General features: G+C 40.0%; 1 non-coding gene across 1 annotated transcript; it reads left to right on the top strand.

Moving 5' to 3' along the window:
• Positions 1–3779: 3779 nt before the first annotated feature.
• On the top strand, positions 3780–3864 carry TRNAR-UCG (transfer RNA arginine (anticodon UCG)). The gene has a single exon. It is a non-coding gene; the product is annotated as a tRNA-Arg (tRNA).
• Positions 3865–5939: the final 2075 nt, after the last annotated feature.

Below are 5939 nucleotides of genomic sequence, written 5' to 3'. Positions count from 1 at the left end.
TTATAATATATAACCATGATATAATATGAAGATGCAAATCTCTGGATACTGAAAACCAAAATAGCATCCTAACTGCTTTTCCTAAAATAAGTTACATAAAACCTCTTTTTACAAGGAGATAATTAGCTACCCTAAAAAATATAATAAAATAAGTCTCTTGTTCCTGTTGTAAAATTGAAATGTATCCATAACAAAAGGGAAGACTCTAAGTTTAAATCTTTAATTTTTAAAGTTGAAGTCATTTTTCAAAAATATGTGATATCTTATTTTATATAGTTGAGCTAGCTAAGACTTTACTACCTGCTTAGGCACTGTGAAATGACTTAATTCCCAATATACTTCTTCACTTAGTAGTAAGGACTCTTAGTCATATCTTCGCCCATACAATTTGTAAATAATTGATTCAATTAAAACTTAATTCATGATTTAATTGTGGGAATATGCTTACATGTGAAGCAGAAGTTGCAGTGTTAGGACATATTTTTAAGGTCGCAAAATAACAGCTTGACTAGCTGAATCCTCAGTTTGAAAACTTTCACAAAATGCTATCAAAATAGCAAATGCTATCAAAATATCCTTCCTCTCTTGTTTTGAGGTTATCTCCACCTTGTGATTGGAAGGCCAGTTCAGAATCCAGTTCAGTTTCATGCTAGAAGTTTATCACTCTTGTCAAATGAGGAGAGATCAAAGGCACAGTGATGGGGGCTAGAAAAATATGAGAAGCAGGTTCTGCCACGGAGGGTGCAGTGAGGATTCTAAGGAAGATTTATGATCAGACACAATTGAGCTGGATCTGATTAGCAGTTGGAAGCCTCTCTCATTTCATGAGCAGATGATAAAATCTATTCTGTATTTAAGAATAACCTGGAAGGGGAGAGAATGCAGATAAGAAGCTGTTAGGAACATGTGTGAGGAAAGTAGGATATTGGTTAATGTGGTGACTGTGGAAATAGTCAGAAAAGCATTAATGGGAAAGTGTTGAATGAGTTGGCAGCTGATTGGGTGAGGAGGAAAGATGATAAGAGGACAGAGAGGCAGTAACCCAAGATGCACCCCAGTGTTGGGAGCCTAGGGTCCCAGGAGAGTGTCGAAGTCTTGGCATTTTGTGGAGAATTTTGAAAGACCTGCAGATTTGAAGAGAATGGAATAGAAGCAGATTACATAAATAATTATTTCAGAAAATAAGACTATAATGCATGGTAAAGAAAAATTAAGTCATGTCTAAGAATCAAAAGACCCAGAAAAAAAGATTTCAAGTATTAGAGATTAAAGTATTAGAAAAAATTCTCATTGTGCATAAAATCCATGGGAGAATCCGTGTAGTGAAGACAGTACTGATGAGGAGAAAATGAGGTCTTCAGAGATACCTAATCCTAAGGTGAAGCAGCAGGGAGGGTGGGTGACAAGACCCTGAAGAAAAGCAAGTTGAAGCTAGAAAGTGACAAAACAAGATGACTCTATTATGTCAGACTCAAGGACAAGCTGAATCTGTGTTTATACCCTTTTCCATCTTGTGATCCTGATCCATGCTGTCTCCACCCTAATTATTCATTCAGTCACTCAAAAACTGATTTGATGCCAATAAGCAGCAGGCACATGCTAGGATATAAAGATGCATAAAGCAGGATCTTTGTCCTTAAGAAACTCACAGACACACAAAAAGGTTATTGGATAGAGTAGGAGATAGGTATGTTCTTGTGATACATTCATGTGATACACTGTGGTAAATATTCACTTTGAGAACACTAAGGAGAGTACAAATGATTCTGACTAGGAAATGAGCAAGACTTTCTGGAGGATGTTTGTCAAAACAGTCATAAGCAGGGCCGTTCCTAGGGGGCTCAGTCGGTTGAGTGTCCAACTTTGCCTCAGGTTGTGATCTCTTCGTTTATGAATTCAAGCCCCATGGTTTGTGAGTTTGAGCCCCATATCAGGCTTGCTGCTGTCAACATGGAGCCAGCTTCAGACTCTCTGTCTCCTTCTCTCTCTGCACCCCCTTCCCTGCTCAAGCTCTCTCTCTCAAAAGTAAATAATTTTTTTAAAAGTCATAAGTATGAACATTTATCACCAAATGCTTTTCACCAACGGATATCTATAAGAATGTTCACAGCAATATAATCCAACAGATCTCCTCCTTAGAATCAATCAAAGTGTCCATCAACAGCAGAATGGATAAATAAAGTGTGGTATATTCATAAAATGGAATGAGAATGAACAAATTACAACTGCACACAACAACATAGATGACACTATGTGTGGGAAAAGCCAGACAAACGTGAAAGAATACATACTACATGATTCTACTTAGATCAAGTTCCAAAACAGGCAACGCGATTCTATGGTATTAGACACCAGAATGACGGTTACTCTTGGGAGAAGGCAGAGACTGGAAGGGAGCATGAAGGCAGTTTCTGTGGTTATTCAATGTTATTAACATTGTTTCTTGATCCAGATGCTGCTTACAATGTATGTTGAGTTTGTAGAAATTCTTCAAGCTATGCACTTATTACTTCTGTGTTGTTCTGTACATATGTTACACTTCAATAAAGAGTGAATAAAATGAGGAAAGAAGGATTAGAAGAGAGGTAAAAGTCTGGGACCCTGTGGAATGTGAACCATGGAGGACATACTGAAAGAAGTGTGTGCCAGGTCTTCCCTGCTGCTCCTCTGTGCCAGCTCTGTGCCCAACCCCATCTGGAAGGATGACTCTTGCAGGTAGAATTGTGTCTCTCCAAAAAGACAATGTTGAAGTCCTCAACCCCAGTACCTCAGAATGTGACCTGATTGGGAAATAGGGTCATTACAGATGTAACTAGTTGAGGTGTGGTCATACTGGAATAGAGTGAGCCTCTACCAATATGACTGGTGTCCTGGGAAGAAGGCCTTGTGAAGACAGAGACACAGGGAGAATGAACACCATGTGAAGACACGGGGTTGGAGAAATGCACTGAAAAGCCCTGGCAAATTATCAGAATCTAGGAAGAGGGAAGGGAGGATTGCCCTAACATTTTTAGACAGAGCATCACCCTGCCAATGCCTTGATTTTAGATTTCTAGCCTCCACAGCTGTGAGATAGTAAATTTCTATTGTTCTAAGCCACTAAGTTTTGGGTACTTTGTTACAACAGCTCTAGAAATCTAACGCATGGGCCTTTAAAGATGTTTATAGATGCATCAATGGGATTCCTACCACTAGGTTTTAGCCAGTGTGAGGCCCCACAGAACAGAAGGTAGAAAGTGTGCTGGGCCATTCTGGCAGCTGCTGAGTTTCTCAACTGAATACTATAGCTCTCTGTCCAGGTCCTTTAACCGTTCGCTCATCCTGCCCCTCTGGCTCAGGGGTGGTAGTGGACTCTGTTGTTTCTAGTTCTAGCATACTTCCCCATCCCTGGTAGTTCTCACTTTTTCCAGCCTATACTTTTGTAAATAGGTCCCCATTAAACTCCTCTCAATTACCCTGTTTGAGGATTCTCTATAGACCCCGAGTCATATAAAGGAGAGAACTATCACTGCCTAGGTACAACATACATACATATACACTACACTGTGCAATTTTCAGAATAAGTGTGTGGGAGTCATGATGAGAAGCTTTTAGGAAAATCTTCTATGAGGGACATGAAACCCTAGGTATGGGCAAATAAAGATTTTTCTTCATCCACATATATTGCCTATTATTCTTAAGTAAGGTCTGTGTACTGCCTCTGAGAGCCAGACTGCACTTCTGGAAGAGGAAAACTTGTACCTTCAGCAAAGCCCCTTCTTAAAACCCATATTAGGGGCGCCTGGGTGGCTCAGTTGGTTAAGCGCCTGACTTCGGCTCAGGTCATGATCTCGAGGTTCGTGGGTTCGAGCCCCGCGTCGGGCTCTGTGCTGGCAGCTGGATCAGAGCCTGGAGCCTGTTTCGGATTCTGTGTCTCCCTCTCTCCCTGACCCCCTTCTGCTCACACTGTCTCTCTCTGTCTCTCAGAAATAAATTTAAAAAGGGGCGCCTGGGTGGCTTAGTCGGTTAAGCGTCCGACTTTCGCTTGGGTCATGATCTCGCGGTTCGTGGGTTCGAGCCCCGCGTCGGGCTCTGTGCTGACAGCCAGCTCAGAGCCTGGAGCCTATATCAGAGTCTGTGTCTCCCTCTCTCTCTGACTGTCCCCTACTCATGCTGTCTCTCTCTCTCTCTCTCCTAGAAATAAATAAAAATATTTAAAAAAAAAGAAAAATAAATTTTTGAGAAAACATTAAAAAAAACCCATATTAGCCATACTTGTTGGTTTTTCATTCCACAAAAAGTAGACGAGAGGGGATTAATCTCTCAATGTAAGGCAATGTAAGGCAAAAGAATTTTGTGATTGGCTGTCACCATGGCCCATTTCTGTTTTGGGAAAAACCACCATGGCCTATTGGTATGGTTTTGGCTACAGCTACAAGCCATAAGAAAAAGCTTTTGGTGATCTGTCCATTAATGAGCCATCTAGCTTTAGAGGTCAAAGCCAATCATCAATTGAGAAGTACCATCTTCAACTTCAAAAAGTATGCTTTAAAACAGAATGGCCAATAGCCAGATATAGCTGGTCATTGAATTGATGAAAGTGAGTGGATAGGAAGTCAAGTCTTATAATTTCTGTCTCATTATTATATAAAAAAAAATTGATGAATGGTCTGGTACCAAGCTTTATATATGCTAAGAAAGAGAGGCAATGATTATAATAATAGCAGTTACATTTGAACATTTGTATGCTCACCACTCCCCATGTGTCAGACTAAGCATTTTACATATCTCTCTAACACTACAAGATAGGTACAATTGTTACCTCATTTTGTAGATAAGGAAACTAAAGCTTAAAGAGATTACGTAAATTGCCTAAAGTCACACAGCTGGTAAGTGTTAAGCTTATGATTCATATCCAAGCCTATAATACACCAAAACTCTGTTGTCTTCCCAGGACAAATGGGAAGAGAAAGCCAGTGGGTCTCCTCCCCCCAAAGGCTGAAAAACTTAGGAATGGGGAAAGAAGTGAGTTACATTAATAAAAAAAGGGGGGATGGGGACTAGGTGGCTTAGTTGGTTAAGCATCGGACTCTTGATTTCAGCTCAGGTCCTGATTTCTCCTTTCCTGGGCTTGAGCCTCATGTTTAGCTCTGTGCTGGCAGCATGGAGCCTGCTTAGGATTCTCTCTCTCTCTCTCTCTCTCTTTCTCTCTCTCTAAAAAAAAAAATAAGTAAGTAAACATTTAAAAAGGGGGAACTTCCACCCCAGATTTTGAACTCTGACTGTGAGGCCCCCATTTTGCATATGAAGAACGAAGGTTTAGAGGTTAAGTAATTTGCTCAAAACCACACACTTATTAAGTAGCACAACCCAAATTTGTGCCTTATAGGATAAATAGCACTTCTTTAATGAGTTAAGGCTAAACCTCCACATTTGGGAAACTTGCGAGTATTAATCTTAGAAATTAAAGTGCTGATCAAAACGGAAAATGTCTTTCCCCGAAAAGGACTGTGCAATTAATTAAATTAATGAATGAGATTGAGTGCCTCAAGAGGGTTCAATTTCCGTAATTGCTATTGTGTAGAATAGCAATTGACCATGTAGAGAAATATTTGGCAAGATAGATCCTATAGAACTAAGACCCAAAATTGGATTTACTATGTAGAAACAGCCCGATGGGAACATGAAAAAATGGCTAGCCTCAGCTTAGTGGAGTCGAACTAAGGTTTGAATGTTATTAGTTACAAGTATCTTAAGATTTTGGTTTGTAAACTTTATGTTATGTGTTGATGCTAATTGATAAAGTTTAATACAACTTTAAAATATAGGAAAGAGGAGCACCTGGGTGGCTCAGTTGGTTAAGTATCCAACTTCAGCTCAGGTCATGATCTCATGGTTCATGAGTTCAGCCCCATATCAGGCCCTGTGCTGAATGTTTGCTCAGAGCCTGGAGCTGCTTT

This window comes from Crocuta crocuta, unplaced genomic scaffold, assembly GCF_008692635.1.
Source record: "Crocuta crocuta isolate KB4526 unplaced genomic scaffold, BGI_CrCroc_1.0 scaffold331, whole genome shotgun sequence".
Classification (NCBI taxonomy): Eukaryota; Metazoa; Chordata; class Mammalia; order Carnivora; family Hyaenidae; genus Crocuta; species Crocuta crocuta.
This window is presented reverse-complemented; position numbering and strand designations above follow the sequence as displayed.